This window comes from Macrobrachium rosenbergii, chromosome 1, assembly GCF_040412425.1.
Source record: "Macrobrachium rosenbergii isolate ZJJX-2024 chromosome 1, ASM4041242v1, whole genome shotgun sequence".
Taxonomy (NCBI): Eukaryota; Metazoa; Arthropoda; class Malacostraca; order Decapoda; family Palaemonidae; genus Macrobrachium; species Macrobrachium rosenbergii.
The window spans coordinates 20,833,361-20,852,290 of record NC_089741.1 but is presented as its reverse complement, the minus strand read 5'-3'; the positions used below and the strand labels follow the sequence as shown (position 1 = coordinate 20,852,290).

The 18,930-nt window shown below is 44.3% G+C and overlaps 1 long non-coding RNA gene across 1 annotated transcript in view; it reads left to right on the top strand.

The window, feature by feature from the left end:
• The first annotated feature begins 408 nt into the window (after positions 1-408).
• LOC136839935 (uncharacterized) overlaps positions 409-18,930 on the top strand; it is a 36,076-nt gene continuing 17,554 nt past the window's right edge. The window contains exon 1 of the long non-coding RNA XR_010853484.1: positions 409-631. This is a non-coding gene — a long non-coding RNA (uncharacterized lncRNA). The remainder of the gene's footprint in view (positions 632-18,930) is intronic.

Below are 18,930 nucleotides of genomic sequence, written 5' to 3'. Positions count from 1 at the left end.
GTGGTCTTTGGAGTTTTCTTGCGTGCATCTGCAGCCAGCAGCAAATTTTTAACCAAATTAGGTAACTTTGCTAATTCACCTATAAAGATCAATTTCCATTTGAGTATCAAAAAAAATCATTGTTTAAATCTGTTTTGTGATAAGCTAGTTTTAGTAGGAGAAACAATTTATAGTGGTTTACATAATGAATAAAAAATTCATGTGTAGTTTTTTCAATTAGCACTTTTGAATGGAGCACTTATCTCCCATTAAAACCATACAATAACAATGAAAAAGAAAATTGGAAGTGTGTCAAGGAAATGCGGGGGATCCTGTGGTCTCCCAAGGATACTGGATTTCCAGATTGCGGAAAACCTGGTCACACTAGCACCGACTTGCTGGTCCATGCCACGTATTTCATTGGTAGAATTTGAATTCGTCATTTTCAGTGTGTTCCCCGTTGGGAAAATATCTTACATTGTAATGTTTGTGAAATATGTGTAGTTTTTTGTCGTTTTTGCCTTGTTGGTAAGACAATGCCTATAACAAGATCAGGGACACTCCTTTTTATCATGACCTCCAACTGGATGTTGGTTAGGCCATGTTGGCCCATTGACCCCTACCTGGAGTTAACAAGACAGGGCTCCGTAGGGTAAGTTAAGATACATTTAAACCAAAATTCATCTTTAACACCCATGAAAAAAAAACTCCTTGTTTATGAATTCCTTGTCCAGTACCTCAAAATGATCAAGCCATGCATTTTCACTTGTAGTCTAGGATATTACCCCAAGTTTCGTGTGCACAGTAGGAAGTATTGACAACCCATTGGTGGAATAGTGGATACCTTGCAACTGGGCGATTCTTTGCTTCTAGCTAATGCCACCAATTTGTATTTTACCCCATCTTAGCTTGGCTAGGGTAGGCTAACACGAAATTCAAAGGTCTAGGCTAGAGGAATTGGTCAAGTTTGTTTTTGGCCATTGTCTGGAGCCTAATCAGAAACGTGTAATACTGGTGAATTGAGATTTAGATGAACCCATTTAATGTGCTCAGACTAGGCCTAGGCTTTAACTGCAGTCTGTATTGCTTAGCTGAATAAAGCTTGAAAATATCAGTTAGCCTATGGACATGTACACAAGACTGACAAAGCTCCCAAAATGCTGATTTTCATTAGTCATAGGGTAGTTTACAGTTTAGTTGGCCAGGCCGCGCAACACCTTCTGCCTAGACTACAATCACCTCCGCCAAGGTAAGTAGTTCCGCGACCCAACCCAGACACCCCACAATTTCTTGGGGTACAGGCCCCCCCCCCCCCGGCCAGGTTAGGGCACGCCACCCTATGTTAGGTAAGGTTGGTTACACCTGGTTAGGTCAGGACCTGGCACTATAGGAAAAGTTTGTCTTGTTTGTATTCGTCCGCCAGTTTCCTAGTCGGAACCTACACGACAGCTTTGGCCAACTAAACTGTAGGTGCTCCGAGTCATATAATACTATAAATGGAAAAACTATAGTATGACTGCACAGCTTATTAACTTGGAAACTGAGTTTTTCAATAGTATTTTGGTTGCTTATCAAGAATTTAGTGTTTTTGGTGGTCAGCTGTAATAAACCACTAATTAGCCTCAAAATTGATGTTGTATGTTGACCATCCTGGAATGCTACCATGCATGCACAGTGTTGTAGGGGAACATTTAATGGTAATTTTTCGGAAGACTCCAGCCAGCCATTTCCAAAGGTGCCAGCTAGCCATTTTTGCATGAAAAACCATTTTGGATTTTTCATGCAAAAATGCCAGAAATGATAAGGTAGTAAAAGAACCTAAAAATACCAACCTAACGTAAACTAGGGGTGTTTACTGGTTACAATATTGCCGTATTAGTTATGGAGGGGGAAGGGGGCTGGTATTGTCTTACCTTACAAGTCCTTATTTTTCTCTGCTATTAGGCATTTGCATGAAGGTTATGTATTGAGAAGAAATTTTTGTTTTGATGTGATTTACCCAAGAAAAATATAAATTATAAAGCGGGAGGTGGCTGGAGTCTAACGAAAAATAACCCATTTAATAAGTGGAGTTTTCTGATCCCCGGCTAAGTAACACGGCCTCCTATTTTAAGGTAGGTTAGGTTAGTATAATTCCTCTTATAATAGGTTTCCTTAGCCAATCCCTTCTTGAACATATGGCTCCCATATGCCTTGCGTATGTATAGAACCATTCCGTGGTGGCAGTCATAACATGTTCGGGTAATTCTAAGCCAGCTGTCCGCGGTGAGCTAGACTATGGCAATTGACGTTTTCCTATGTTATTTTACTTGCTTTACAAGAATTTAAAGTAATATTTTGTCGGCCGGCTGTAACTAAGCTGTCATTGACCTTTGAAGACTACGTGACTTGAATCGCATAACGCAGGGTAGGTCTAAGCCAGCATTCCGCAGCATGCCCCCCACCCCTCCTTAGCTAATACGGCAAAATTATAACCAGTTAACACCCCTAAAATTACCTACATAACGTACCCTAGAGGTGTTTACTGGTTACAATTTTGCCGTATTAGCTATGGAGGTGAGAAATTTTGCAGGCTTGCCCAGAATGCCGGCTTAGACCTACCCCTGCGTTAGGTAATTCAAGTTGTGTAGTCTTCAAAGGTCAATTACAGTTTAGTTACAACCGGCCGACAAAATATTACTTAAATTCTTATAAAGCAAGTAAAAATAACACAGAAAAACGCCAATTGCCACAGTCTATTTCACGTGACAGCCAACTTAGAATTACCCATGTCCGTTATCTCTCCCTTTGTTTTACCCCACCCAAAACCCCCATTCCCAAAGGGTCCCCAAAAAAGATGTGAGGTTAATAATAGACTGCCAATAACACCACCTTCATCAGCAACACTAAAAGTATAGGAAGACTCAATTTCCAAGGTAGTAAGCCATGTGGAGGAGTTCTATAGTTTTACTCTATAAACCACTCATACGAGGGGGGACCCAAAAGTAACCGGAATTGTGTCATAGAATTTTATTCAGTTATTGTTACATGTTTACAGTCTTATCACCTTCAAAGTATTCTCCATTTGAAGCAATGCACTTATCCAGACGTGTTTTCCACTGTTGAAAGCAATTCTGGAACTCTTGTGAAGTTATGGCTTTTAATGACTCCATCGTTTTCTTCTGAACCTCTTCAACGTCTGTCAAAAACGGTTTCCTTTGAGGGCTTTCTTCATTCGGGGAACAAAAAGAAGTCACAGGAGCAAGATCGGGTGAATAGGGAGGGTGGGTAAGTGTGGTCATGCCATTCTTGGTCAGAAACTGTCTCACACTCAAGGCAGTGTGCGCTGGTGCATTGTCGTGATGAAGCCACCACCCTCCACTTTGCCACAGGTCGGGGCAAAGTGGAGGGTGGTGGCTTCATCACGACAATGCACCAAAGACACTGCCTTTGAGTGTGAGACAGTTTCTGACCAAGAATGGCATGACCACACTTACCCACCCTCCCTATTCACCCGATCTTGCTCCTGTGACTTCTTTTGTTCCCCGAATGAAGAAAGCCCTCAAAGGAAACCGTTTTGCAGACGTTGAAGAGGTTCAGAAGAAAACGACGGAGTCATTAAAAGCCATAACTTCACAAGAGTTCCAGAATTGCTTTCAACAGTGGAAAACACGTCTGGATAAGTGCATTGCTTCAAATGGAGAATACTTTGAAGGTGATAAGACTGTAAACATGTAACAATAACTGAATAAAATTCTATGACACAATTCCGGTTACTTTTGGGTCCCCCCTCGTATGTATGGTTTTGGTGTAAGTGATACTTAATAAAAATTAACCCCTCCCATTTACAGTTGTTTTACGGGGATATATGATTAGGTTTAGCAAATCAAAAACTGCTTAAATTTTACACTACAGTAAACCCCCTGTATTCAGGGGGGATGCATAACCCCCCCCCTGAATAGCTAAAATCCACTAATACTTAAAACTGTAAGGACTGGGGTATGAGTGACATACTGGCTGGGTGTCAACTGGTTTATTGGTGGTTCCTTACTGAGTAAATGTACAGAATCTGCGAAGATGTTATTGACGCGTGCGAGCAGTAAGGTAGCTTCTACACACAGACAGGTAAAAACAGAGATACAGACTCAGACATCTGTGTTTGTCGGCAGACAAACAGATGGCGATATTGATAGACATGATTAACATAGTGATGAAACATATAGCCTATCAATGGAAAGGCCAGGAAATTCTACATATGGCCAATTGCATGAGATTCAAGACAGATTGCTGAATGCAGTGCAGTAGCATAATATATGTGAAATGGAGACACGTTTGGCGTCTTCACAAACAGAAACACACATACAGTTTGATACAGAAGATTCGGTGGAACATTGAGTACAAGATTAGAATGATTGCATGGCAAATGCAAGTAGTGGTGATTGTACATTAATCGAGACAACAATGGTTAGGGAGAAACAGACGGAAATATTGTATGGTTGAAATCGCGTTCTGCCAGAGAAAGAGAACGAGACGCTTGCTTTGTCCTGTCCACTCCGATGGATGACGATTGACGAACACACATGTGTTTGGAAGAGACAGCGTCGGGCTCTTACAAATACTCTCCCCCAAGACGTGGGTAACGTCTGATTAATCGGCTCGGCGGCTGCTGAGATGACTGCTCAGGCAGAGGGAGCGGTGCGGTTGTGTTTGGAAGAGACGGCGACGGGCTCTTTAATACTCCCCACAAGCGAGGCATCGATGCGGAAATTGTCTTGCCGTCAATTGCAGTTGGCTCGAAGGGCTTGGGCTAGGAGAGGGTAGGAGGCTGAAGAGCGGCGCCAGCCAGCAGGAGCTCGAGGAGGACGGGAGCGGGTTGAAGGGTGACGTCGGATGATCCTTGGGTGGTCGGCTCGAGGGCTGAAGGATGACTGCGGCTGATCTTTGGTAGCCAGCTCGAGGGGGGCGGCAGCAGGCCGAAGGATGACGTTGGCTGGTCCTTCATTGGTCCGCTCGTCCAGTATGAGTGCAGGGGCTGCTTCAGGTTTCCGGGAGGAGGCATCCAGGGCTCCGGTGGTGGGGTGGGTCATCTCGGAGGGTCAGACTTTCACTGAGAGCTCAGGAACGGCGGGAAGCAGCAAGGCAGCAAAGGGTCTGTTGGCGCGTGGGTCGTCATCTTGGGTCGGCCAGGTCCTTCGGGTCACTCCGGGGCCACCAGTGTAAGGACTGGGGTATGAGTGACATACTGGCTGGGTGTCAACTGGTTTATTGGTGGTTCCTTACTGAGATAAATGTACAGAATCTTTGAAGATGTTATTGACATGCGAGCAGTAAGGTAACGTCTACACACACAGGTAAAAACAGAAATACAGACTCGGACATCTGTGTTTGTTGGCTGACAAACAGATGGTGATATTGATAGACATGATTAACATACAGTGATGAAACATATATCAATGGAAAGGCCAGGAAATTCTACATATGGCCAATTGCATGAGATTCATGACAGATTACTGAATACAATGCAGTAGCATAATATATGTGAAATGGAGAGACGTTTGGCGTCTTCACAAACAGAAACACACACTGTTTGATACAGAAGATTCGGTGGAACATTGAGTACATGATTAGAATGCTTGCTTGGCAATGCAAGTAGTGGTGATTGTACATAAATCGAGACAACAATGGTTAGGGAGAAACAGACGGAAATATTGTATGGTTGAAATCGCGTTCTGCCAGAGAAAGAGAATGAGACGCTTGCCTTTGTCCTGTCCACTCCGATGGATGACGATTGACGAACACACACGTTTGGAAGAGACAGCATCGGGCTCTTACAAAACCCCTCTAAAACCATTTAGAACTGCCTATTTTAATAGTTTAAACACAAGAAAAAACCTCTAAAAATGCTTCTACCTGAGTATTTTAATAGTTTTATCACAAAAAGTGCATTTAGTCATGAAAATATGAAAATACTATAGTTAGTGAATTTTTCTCAGTGAAAAATCCCATGAATGGGCGAATTTTCCGTGAATAATGGGTAGATACGTTCCACAGAGAAATCTGCGAATCGTGAGAACACGAATACGGGGTTTACTGTACAGTACTGTTACATGCTGGAGAAAATTGTTGTGTATTAACCTATTCATGTGAAACACTTGACCAGCTTAATGTAGTCATATACCTTTGATGTTACCAGATAGTGTCCAGACATAGAGCTTAATTGGTTCTCATCCTGTGGTTCCTTGTACTGTTAGAATTTTGTTATTCATTGGCAGTGTGTTCACTCAAGTTGTTTAAAACAGTATGCAATCAGACATTTCTGTAATGTCAAAGCCCAGTGAACAAATGTTTAACAAAGAAACTAATATTCTTAGGCAAAACTGTAGATGTACTGCAGCCTGGTTCCAGTTGCCAATCTGAATATTTACTGCCTTTCATTTTTTCATTAAGTTCATATTTACTGTTTTGTTTTTACATTCGGCTCCCAGTAGCTTGTTACTGAATGCAGTACCAATTTTGAATGTGAACTGGTAGTTACTGAACCAGAGGGGCTTGGTAGTAGGCTGCAGTTTTAACAAGTATTCAAGTTAACATTTGTACATACTGTATAGGTAATTTAGGAGCAGGGATGGAGCCACGTATGGAGTATAGCCTGCCCTAATAAATAGTTTTTTGCAAAAGCCTGCCTTTTCAAGCTCTAGCAACCTTATGCTAGGACTCTGGTATGACATCACCCACCGCCCAACAATGACAACTTCCAAGTTGAACTCTTAACACAGACCCACATTTCACTTAACTTTGTACCAGCAGCAACTGTGTGGCTATGCATACCACATTGAGGATGTGATGCACACCAAAAGGAAAACTAACGTTCAGAGTGATATCCACTAATCTTGTTGCCTAACTAGGCATTATGTTAAGTGACTGGATTGCACCTGAGTTTTTGTGATATGACTAATTAAGTAGGATTTAAAGTTTTCATAAATTAGAATTGAGAGATTAGAAGTACTTTATCCATTATCAGCACCATTTATTGATAGTTTTAGCCTTATAGATAATGTCAGTGGTAATTTTACAGAGCAGGTCTGCACTGTATTTAGATTTGTGTAGTTCATTGAAAAAATATAATTTCCATTGATATTAAAGAGTACCTAAGGGCCATCCAAAGAGTAGTCAAATTACCCCCCACCCTTACCCCCATATATCCAACAATTATGTGAAATGTCAGAAAAGCAGGTAGTGCACAAATCCACAAGGAAATAAGTAGAAAAGAAAATGCAGGTCAGTTTAAGTTGACTGTAATAATTGCCCTAAAGTTTATAAGGTGAATGTCCAGAAGAACTCCGCATGCAGAAAGTACCAAAATTAAAAGTAAAATGTAATATTTTTCATATTTAAAGCGTTTTAGACCACTTCTTATGATGAGGAAACACCCACAATTTTGCCATATTAGCTATGGAGGGGGTTGGGGGACAGGTATTGTCTAACCTTCTAAGTCAAAAATCGAAAATCATTCGATGGGGAACTAGTTTTTCTGAGAAACATTACACTCTTTCTGAGAAACATTACAGTAAAAAACCTCATTTTCGAACTAACTCCAGTAAGATCAAGTACACGAAGTGCTACTGGATGTAAATTTACAGTTTCGGTCAAATTCACATTTCCGATATAAAATTACATTTTTCCTAGCTTAAATAGTGTACTTTCAACGAATCTGACCTTTATTTCTACCAAAATGATTAGATTTAGAGACATGGCCGCCATGGGTACAGCTCTCAGTTTCGGGTGGTGCAAATTACGCGGCTTATGCACATTTTAAATGATTGTTGCAAGCTCGTATGTTCTGGCAAGCGGTAATAATATGCGCTAATATAGTATTACACAGGGGTTACAGGGAACGAAATTTTACCCTAATGTCTAGTTACAAAGGTGAAATTCACGGCCGAAACTGCAATGTTACCCTTTTCGTTAACCACTTCAGGTTTACCTTAAATAGATGGTAGTACTAAATGTTCACGAAGAAAGGTATTCACAACCTGTGGAGTTCCATTGTAATGTCCATGGAAACGACCAATAGCCTCAAAGTAAGACAGAGAACACCCACTGCAGACATTTACGACGGAATCCATGGCAGTCAACTGAAGCGCACTTTTGTAGAAAGAAGATATTCAAAATAGTTAATTGGATATTCTTGAAACAAAGCAACCAATCAGGTTTCAGCATTTGTACCGTACTTATAATTCATAACGAAAAACAAAAGACGATTAGGCATTTTTACCCACAATACATTGACAAAAACAAAAACGCATCAGCAGAAAAACTGACATGGCAGCATAAACGCATCCTTGCGATAACAACCAAAGGCACAATATTCATCGGCAAATATCTCCGTAACTCTTAATTTGCGGAAGATTAGTAAGTATTTCGTATGAATCATGACAAAAATATATGATAGCAAGTAAAAAAATATTAGATATCCGAATTTGACCGAAACTGTAATAATTATCAGCTACTGGATGTAAACAAACGACTTAGAAAATTTTCGAGGATGCCGATTAGATAATCATTAATATCTCGGATATGGTGAATCTCCTCAAAAAGTGTTCAGAGACAAAGTTTTATTATTTTATACTGTGAAAATTATAGTGTGACCTATTTTCTTATATCTCACCGCGGAGTTGTTCTGGACATTGACCGTTTATAAAGTTTAAGAAATATATTTTCATACTGACCTGCAGAACTAATATTTGCATGTACAGTACTTTTCATACCCATAACTGGTCAACAAACCTACCAATATTGAATCCTAAACATTCAATACAACACTAAAATACTGCATATATATGCACACATATAATACAGTCACATATACAGTATACACCTATAAATATATATAGGAATGTTTACCCTAAAACAATAGGCAACAAGCCAGTTGGTCTCTATGTAACTAGACCGCTGTCATTTGTTTCCGGTTGTTTAAAGTTAAAACAACCCCATCACCCCCAGCGCTGGGGAGCGACTGAGCTCCCTCCAGCACCAAGCCATTCCCTTCTTTGTCGCTGTCCAGTGCACATGGACGCTTGACAGTTATTTGTTCTATTGGCCAGCAATCTTACTTTTAGTTATCAGTGCATTTGTCTGCAGTATTATGGGCGATTTATCCAGTCATAGCTGTGCAGCTTCATCAGCTTCAACAAACACAAGACACTGTACTTCTTGCCGCAAACAGCTAAGCGTTGAACGGTATGACTGCTTCAAGATTAGCTGTGATCAGTGTAAGTATTGGCGTGATTTGCAATGTCAGAAGTACGTGTCTTTCATTAAGTCAGTACTTACAGTACTAGGAGTAGTAGCAAATGTAAGATTAGAGCTAAGTGCGTGGCTTCAGATGTGCAAGATAGCAGTGTAAGCACTCTCATTCTTGCCCAAGGATGTGCAAGTTTTTTTTTTCAGAGTTATCAGATCTTTCCGTGTTACCAGATCAGTGCAAGAAGGTAGATGATTCAGTTAAACATGTTAACGTAGTCTGACTCTGAGGTAGGCTTTCGATGATTTGAGCTCTGTCCTTGATAACTATAGAGATCATGTAGATAGTCAGATCAAGGATTTAGCTGATGTTACGGATTTGGCTAATCATGTTTATTTCAGCTTGGTTTCTAGTGTGGGTAGTAACCTTAATGCTGGCACTGTACTAGTTTTGGGAAGGTGCAAGAGAGTGGATCACATCTGGGTGTTAGGTTTTTTTTTTTTGCCTAGTTTGAAGAATAGTGTTTGTATTGGTAAGGAGAGGAAGGATGTTTTTGGCAGGGTGAAGTCTTCTTCTGTAGAACCCCTTCACTCTCTGGCTAGTAGAGTGAGGTCTCAGTTTGGGTTGCAGCAGACTGAGTCGTTCTTACAGCCCTCAGTTGCTACTTAGTCAGTCAGGGTGGGGGAATCTCAGGAGGTGATTGTTTCTGATGGTGAAGGCGATGATCAGGACTCAGTGTCTACCTTACTGAATATTGCAGAGATTGCTGAGAATTTTTCCAGTAAGACTTGCGATTAGTGGGATGGAGAGAGAGCCTTAGTGGGAATGTATGGGGTCGTGCAGGAGTTTATGGAACTTTTCCCTGAGGCTAGAGGTCTTTCGGTTTAGGCTAAACGGTGTTCTTCAGGTCAGACATCCAGGTTTGTTGGGGGAATGTCGGAGAGGAAGCATCACCACCTTCCTTTCCATAGTGGAACCTTCATGAGATTGTTGAAACGGCAGGGGACATTGCTAATGATAGGGCAATTGCCAAGGTTTTGGAGGGTAAACCAGCTATTCCCCTGTCTGCTTTGATATCCAGGAAGAAATATTTTTAGTTTCAGGTTCATGTTCAGCTCAGACCTTGAATGAGAATATGGCTAATATTTTATCTGCTTCTGGTAAGTCTTTGAAGGCTGAGGTTGGGATTTCAGTGGATGATTATTCAAAGTTGGAAGGGGCCTTGTGTACCATGATGGAGATTGTTAATTCTTTAGTTTGGGTCTGGTCAGCAAACAATGTCCTTGTGTCAGTTCATGGTCTTATTGAAGACACCCTGTCACCACTGTCTGCTATCAATAGGTGAATAGTTTTAATACCTCCCTGAAACAACTTATGTCAGAAATGTTTAACCTCAAGTTCTTTCTTGCGGCTAAGCATAGGGACTTTTATTTAGGACATGCCCTTCCAACTCTTTCAGACCTAAACAAGGAGAAACTTAGAGCAGCGTCCTCCTTGGGGGGGGTTGGTCTTTTTGATTAGGCAGTTCTTGAAAAAGCCCTAGCTGATTCTAATCTTGAGGTCAAGAGAGGCATGATGAGGCATTGCTTTCTCAAGTAGTTAAGAATAAGCCTACCATTGTCATTCACCAGCCTTCCGGTTCTCAGAAGCCCCAAGGTTTGGAGAAGACAAAGCAGGTCTTGCAGGACCAGTCTGGGGTCCCTCGTAAGAAATTTAGAGGAGGGAATTCTCAGGGTTTAGGCGTTGGTAGGGGTGATTATTCTGCTGCTTCTGGTGGACAACGGTCTGCTTCGCTTGGTATGGGGGCAAAAGTTTGGGAAATAGGGGCCATCTCCTTCGCGGGAAGTAATAGGGGGCCCTTCTCTGTCAAGTACCCATATCCGATTCAACAGTTACTCTCCCACGTCAACCAAAGGGAGGGTTCTATAGGCTTAGATAAATTCCTTAGTAATGAAGGGAGCAGTGTAACCACCTCCACTTCCATCAAAGGGCTACTACAGTCAGATGTTCATTGTCAGAAGGCAACGGGAGGTTGGATATCTGTTATAGATCTCTCTCATCTCAGTCAAACATGCCCAGGACCTCATTCAAGATGGAGACACCCAGATCAGTTCCTCTTGCAATCCGTCAGGACGATTGGATGTTCTCCATCGATCTCATGGATGCATTTCATCAAGTCCCCATTCACCCTCAGTCTCATCATCATGTCAGGTTTTGTTGGGACAGGAAGGTATGGCAATTACGGGCGATGTGCTTTGGCCTCTCCTCAACCCCCCCAAGTATTTACTCAGTTGATGGCCCAGTGTCAGGTCTCCTTCACTCTCGAGTCATTCGAATATTCGGGTACTTGGATGATTGGCTAATTCTTGCGAGCAGCCTGAAAGAGGCTCCATGCAAAGGAGAGTTTTAATTATTATGTTCTCAATTAGGTTTAATAGTCAATTTTGACAAGTTGGACCTCATTCCGAAGCAGGAAGCTGTATATCTAGGAATGAGGATTCGGTCTATAGTTTTGAAGGCTTTTCTGACACACGAATGAATAGATAGATACAATTCAAACCTGCATACGGGACTTTGTAGGTCAGGAAAGTACCCCAGTATCTTTGTGGCTTCATCGGTTGGGGTATTTGAATTTGTTGATAGCGCCAGTTCCCTTGGGGAGATGTTGTCTTCGAGCACTACAGCATATGCTTCACAGGAAATGGGAAGAAGACCAGACAGTCAGAATTCCATGGGACTTACAGATGAAATCAAATTTCCGAGATGTAATGTTGTCATTCGACGCCTTAGATCAGGGCTGGGGAGCAGTAGGAGGGAGGTCTTTTATGGCAGGGAGATAACAAAGGAGGATCAAGAAAATTCCATCATTGGTGAGAGATGAAGGCAGTCCAGCCAGGTCTTCACCACCTTCGCCGACAGTGCAGCTCTGGTGTGGTGGCTGTCTTCTCAGACAATTCCGTGGCAATATCATACCTGATTAAAGAAGGCAGCACCAAATCGCAGGCTTTAAATCAACTTGCTGAAGAGATCCTTCGTTGGACTGAAGTCCATCAGGTCACACTGCCACCTCAGTTTGTGATGGGGAGCAAGAACGTAGTTGCAGATGCCCACAGCAGATCAGATCAGAGATTATCAGCACAGAGTGGACATTAGCACAAAGGGTAGATAGACCACCTGGTTCACCTTTAGCCAGCAACAGTGGATCTTTTCGCCACAGCTCTCAGTTATGGCCTTCCAGTTTATTTCAGCTTACATCAAGATCCTGTGGCAGGGGGAGTGGATGCTATGCTCCAGAACTGGTCACACGTGGAGGTATACGCATACCCTCCAATTCCCATTCTGCAACAGGTTTTGAACAAGTTAAGTGTCATCACAATGCAGGGTCACACTCATAGCCCCTTGGTGGCACCATTAGTTGTGGATGAATCTCTGGGAGATGTCAGCAGAAGTACCTGTGAAGCTGCCTGTCAGACGAGATCTCTTGAAGCAGTCCCACTGGCACAAATTTCACCTCAACCCCCAAGTGCTTCATCTAGTTGCTTGGAGACTATCCAGCATTTTGCTCAAGCAAGGGGAGTGTCAGCGCAAGTTGTCTGACAAGACTCCAGGGCTGAACAAAATACCACAAATGTAAACTACCAGCATAAGTTGAGAGTACTGTATACATATCGCACTTGGTGTAGGACTAATAGACACAGTATCAGTCCCCACAGTGTCAAAGGTAGCAGGTTTTCTGCTTCATTTGCAACATAGAAGAGGTTCTCAGTCTCTACTGTTAAGGATTACAAGGCGATGTTAGCATCTGTTTTTAGATTCTGATCATCTTCATTTATTTGAGGTAGGAGTCCATAGGAGGTCTCTTTACCATCCCCAATGGGACTTTGATGAGGTTTTGGCAGCTTTATTGGCACCACCTTATGAACCTCGTGGATCGGCTGATCTAAGGTCTTTGACGAATAAGGACCTTTTCCTTTTGGCACTGTCTATGGCAAAAAGACTAGGTGAGCTTCATGCTCTTTCATCAATTGTAGCAGTGAAGGGAGAAGATTTGGTAGTTTCATATTTGCCAGAATTTAGAGCAAAAATTTAGATTGTTATCCATTCATTAGGCTGCATTTGTCGGCAGTCAAGAGGCAGATAGGTTTTTGTGTCCAGTCAGGGTATTGAGGTACTGTACTACTTGGACGGGGTTAAATCAGTCAAGCAGAGACCTAGATCTGTTTGTATCATTAAGAAACAATTCACAACCTCTTTCCAAGAATGGACTGTCCTTTCTGCTGAGGGAGGTAATATCAGGGGCTCAGTCAGATGGGCAGAATAAACTCTCTTCTAGGGGCAGAGGGCCAAATAGTATTGGGACCATTCTACTCCCATGTTATTTTGGTCTAATGTTTCAATACTGTCAGTTTTAAATGCTGCAACATGGAGATCGAATAGTATTTTTGCTAGTCGTTACATAAGAGATGTATGGTATGTACTGTACTATATGATTCTGTAAGATCTCTTGGTCCCATTGTTGCTGCTGGTGGTGTGATATCTTAACCTAATCATCACTCTCTCCATGTTCCTTGTACAGTACCTAGAATAATAGAGGTATGTATGGTTGGGTGAGTCTGGCTTGCATGTAAGATTAGAGACATGAAAGCTGTGTGAATGAGCCTAAGAAGCTGCATGATTGGGATGTCAGTGAATGGAGGTCTGATACTTCCCAGTACCTGACAGAGAGAATAAGGTTGTATATCTGTGTATGGAAGTCTGATACATGCCAGATCACATGACATATCAGTCATTGCCACTTGCCTTAACTCAAAGACTCGGGGTGGAGGTTTCGGTGTCTGCGAGGAAAGGGCATGAGAGAGTTGTTGTCTGACTGGGTGTGGAGCTTAATAGGCCACCTTAGGCAGACGGACTGACATAATGACTAACTGACAGTCAGCCACATTTTCTTTTTCTGCGACATCACAAGCCTGCATTGTCAGTTTTAATAAGTCACTTTTAAGATAGGTCTGAATCTTAAGGTTATTATTATACAACAAAGCCTGTTTGAGTATCATTAATTGCATCCTGCCATCCAATTTTCAGTGTTGGGGATCATGCAATAGTAGTTCTGCAGGTTAATATGAAACAAATAAATTATCAAATTTAAAATTAATTTTGTTCATGACACTTACCTGACAGATATATATATAGCTGTATTCTCCGAAAGGGACCGACAGAAATTCAAAAACTTACGGCACACGCAGATGGGCCAGGTGGTTAGTACCCATTCCCGCCGCTGGGAGGCGGGTATCAGGAACCATTCCCATTTTCTATTCAGATTTTCTCTGTCGCCGGTATTGTCAACACCTGTTGTCAATACCTCCGCTGTTGGATTTCGTAAACTTTTTCCACTAAGTATTCTGATTGTCTTTTGGTTTTTGACTTTGGCTTTGTGGATAGGCATACGCTTCTTTGGACTGTTTTGATTTTGGTTTTGGCTTTTCCTTGAACGAGATGTCTGGATCTAGTTCTGCTAGTTTCAGGGTGTGTGTTGTTCAGGAGTGTAAGGTGAGGCTACCGAAAATTTTCGGTAGACCCTCACACAGTATGCATGAGATGTAGAGGGCATGTCTGTATGTTGGATGATCGCTGCAAGGAGTGTGAATCGTTGCCTGATTCTGATTGGAAGGCTTACGATTCTTACGTTCGCAAGCTAGAGCGTGATCGTGTAAGGAGGTCTTCCTCCAGGAGTGTGTCGGTAGGTGGGAGTCAGGGTATTAATTTATCTCCTGTTAACCCTACTAATGCTTCTCCTTTCCCTGTAGAGTCGCCTTCTAACCCTGTGATTGCGTCTGCGGAAGGTAATGCCCTTGCGCAGATTTTGAACTCCATTCGTACCTTGGAGTCTAAGGTGTTGGCGATCGAAAGTGCAGTGAAGTGTAGTGATCCCCCCAGTGTTGTGGAGGGGGCGTCAGATCGGCCCTATAATGCCTCTAGGTCTAGACCTCTGCCGAACTCCCAGGACTTAGGGAATGGGCATGTCGAAAGCCGCAAGAGGGTTACGGGGACCCCCCACCGATCTGGCGTCCCTTCGGCAGGCCTTGTTGACGTCTCCCAGGCTGCCAAGGATCGTGCTCGCGCACGGATCCTTAAGGATTGTTTTTCGTCCTCCGAGGCGTCCTCTCCACTTAAGGGGTCACGTTCTCGGTTGGACTCTCGTCCTTTCAAGAGGAGCCGCGTTGAAGAGGACGCTTCTTCTCCTCTTTCTCGTGCCTTAGAATCTTCTCCCGACTGGCTTTGAGATTTCCCGCCGCAGAAGAGGACCAGGATTTCTTCGGAGGAGGACGTTGCTGAACGTCCCAGCCGCACCAGAAAGAGAGCCCCTGTCGCTCTTGGTAGAAGGAGGAGGACGTCTCCTTCCCCCTCTTCTTCTCATAAGAGCAGCCCTTCTCCTGAGAGGGCTTCCTCTCCTTCGAAGCGTCTTATCCAAGATATGCAGCGGCAGTTAGCTTCCCTTCTCGCTGCTAAGGAGAAGCAACCTCGTGGGCGCCGCAAGGATTTGTCGCTGCCAGTTAAAAGATCTAAGAGGTCTCCCTCTCCTTCTCTTCGTTTGTCTCTCTCCCCTGCGGCTTCTCGTAGTCGCCCTCATCGTTCTGCGGATCATCAGCTCTCCTTGCCCCGTCGTGACTCGCTGGTTGATCAGGACGCTCCTCTTGCAGCTCGGCTTGCTGCTAGTAAGAGTTCGCGCCAAGACGCTCTTCTTGCCTCTCCTCCTGCTTCGCTCGTTTTGACGTTCGGCAGGACGCCCACCAGGACGCTTCGTTTTTCCCGATCCCTGCATGATGCTCTTCAGGACTCGTCAAGAAGCTCGGCGGCTCGCTCGTCGGGACTCGTCCAGGACGCTCGGCAGCTTGTAAGACAGGACGCTCGGCTGCTTGTGAAGCAGGACGCTCGTCAGGACGCTCATCAGGACGCTCGTCAGGACGCTCCTCAGGACGCTCGGCAGGACGCTCCTGTACGAGTTGTTCCTGAATTTTCTGCTGCTTCTTCCCACGAGAAGAGGTCTCTGGGACGAATTGGACCCAAAGGTCTTTGTTTCTCTCTAGCCCGGAAGACTCTCCTGTCGCTCCTGTCGAAGAGGTGATTTGTCTCAGGAGTCGGACTCTGCTGAACAAGAGCCCCCTCTTTCGTCTTTCTCCGACTACAGGTTTTTGGCTAGTATGCTTAAAAGAGCTTTTTCCTGATAAATTTCAGCCTTCTGCTCCTCTTCCCCTCCTTCGCAGTTAGCTTCTTCGAAGGTGAGGAAATCGCCCTGGCTTCCTGACAAATGAAGACTTCTCTGGCTACAAGAAAAGCTCTCAAGAGGGTCAATGCGTGGATGGAAGATAGGAAGTCTCAAGGGAAATCTTCCTTCGCTCTCCCCCCGTCTAGATTGTGCGGGAAAGCGGGAATGTGGTATGAGACGGGAGAGGAAATTGGCTCTAGAGTTCCTTCTTCCTCTCAAGGTGATTTTGCGAGCCTCGTGGATGCGTCAAGGAGGTCTCTTCTTTCTTCAGCTAAGGTGTCTTGGACTCTTTCTGAAACCGACCACCATCTGAAAGGCCTCTTCAAGTCGATGGAGGTTTTTAACTTTCTGGACTGGTGCTTGGGGGGCCTTGGACTTAAGGACTCGTAGTCCGGACTCTATTTCTCTGGGGAGCTGTCCAGTGTACTGTCGTGCATGGACAAGGCCGTCAGGGATGGCGCTGATGAACTGGCTTCTCATTTTGGTACAACCCTCCTAAAGAAGAGGGCTTTGTACTGCAATTTCGCTGCCAAGTCAGTTTCTCCTGTTCAGAGGGCTGAGTTACTTTTTGCCCTCTTTCTAGCCATCTCTTCCCCAGCCGCTTGTCAAGGATCTCGCCTCCAGCCTTAAGGAGAAGGCTACTCAGGATCTCCTTGCTCAATCTTCCAGACGTCCTAGTGTCCCTTCCACTTCTTCTTGCAAGGACTTCCCCCGAAGAGACAGAAGCCCTTTCGTGGGAGATCTTCCTCCTCTAGACCTTTTTCGCGAGGAAGAGGTCTCTCCAGAGGCGGAGCCCCTTCTTCCCAAAGGGGCAAGAAGTGACTTTTCTCACCTCCAGACACCAGTAGGAGCCAGGCTTCTCCTGTTTTCGGAAGCCTGGAAAGTAAGAGGGGCGGATTCCTGGTCCCTCAATGTGATCAAAAAAGGTTACAGGATCCCGTTCCTCGTTTGCCCCCCTGTCCTCTACTCCCAGAGATCTGTCGCCTTCTTACCACCGGAGAAGCAACAGATCCTTTTAGATCTGCTGGAAGAAATGATTCAGAAGAAAGCAATAGAGCGAGTCCTGGATCTGGAGTCTCCAGGTTTTACAATCGTCTCTTCCTGGTTCCAAAACAGTCAGGGGTGGAGACCAGTCCTGGACGTCAGCAGACTGAACAACTTTGTCGTCAAAGAAAAGTTCAAAATGGAGACGCCCCAGTCGGTTATCAATGCACTGCGACCAGGCGATTGGATGGTCTCTCTCGACCTTCAGGACGCGTATTTTCATGTCCCCATTCATCCTCAATCGAGAAAGTTTTTGAGGTTTGTCCTGAAGGGAAGAGTGTACCAATTCAGAGCTCTCTGTTTCGGTCTGAGCACACAGCTCCTATGGTATTCACAGTCCTGATGAGGAACGTTGCCCGGTGGCTTCATCTTGCCGGAATAAGGATATCGCTCTATCTTGGACGACTGGCTCATCCGAGCCACATCGGAACAAAGGTGTCTGGAGGACTTGCATTCGACTTTGGAACTGACAAAGTCCCTGGGACTTCTTGTGAATTTAGAGAAGTCGCATCTGATCCCCTCTCAGTCCATTCTTTATCTGGGGATTCGGATGGATTCAGCGGGTTTTCGAGCCTTTCCATCCCAGGAACGTCAGCAGCACTGCTTAGTAAAAGTTTCGGCCTTCCTGGGGAAAGAAACATGCTCGGTGAGGGAATGGATGAGTCTGCTGGGGACCATTTCATCACTGGAGAAGTTTGTTTCCCTGGGGAGGTTGCATCTCAGACCCCTACAGTTCTTTCTTGCAGACAACTGGAAGAACAAGGAGGACTTAGACGAGTCTCTCAGGATCTCTCTCTCTGTCAAGGACCATCTTCGGTGGTGGCTCGATCCTGTAAAGTTGGCAGAAGGGGTCTCTCTCTATCTTCAGAGCCCCGACCTAGTGTTGTTTTCCGACGCGTCCATGTCGGGATGGGGAGCAACACTAGGGGGGGAGGAAGTGTCAGGCACCTGGAAAGGGGAACAGGTGTCCTGGCACATAAATCTCAAAGAACTGAAAGCGATTTTCCTGGCTCTTCAGTTCTTCCAGGATCAAGTTGCAGGTCGGGTGATTCAAGTCAACTCCGACAACACCACGGCCCTGGCGTACCTCAAGAAACAGGGAGGTACTCATTCTCGGTCCCTGTTCTTGATCGCCAAGGAGATCCTGCTATGGGCACATTCTCACCAGGTGACGATTCTCACTCGTTTTGTTGCAGGGGTCGAGAATGTTCACGCCGACCTTCTCAGTCGACAACATCAGCTTCTGCCAACAGAATGGACTCTGAACGCAGAAGTGTGTCAGGATCTTTGGAAACTTTGGGGACGTCCCCTAGTGGACGTTTTCGCGACTTCAAGGACCACAAGGCTGCCCCTTTACTGCTCTCCTGTTCTCGACCCGGGAGCCCTAGCAATAGACGCCTTTCTCTGGGACTGGAAGGGT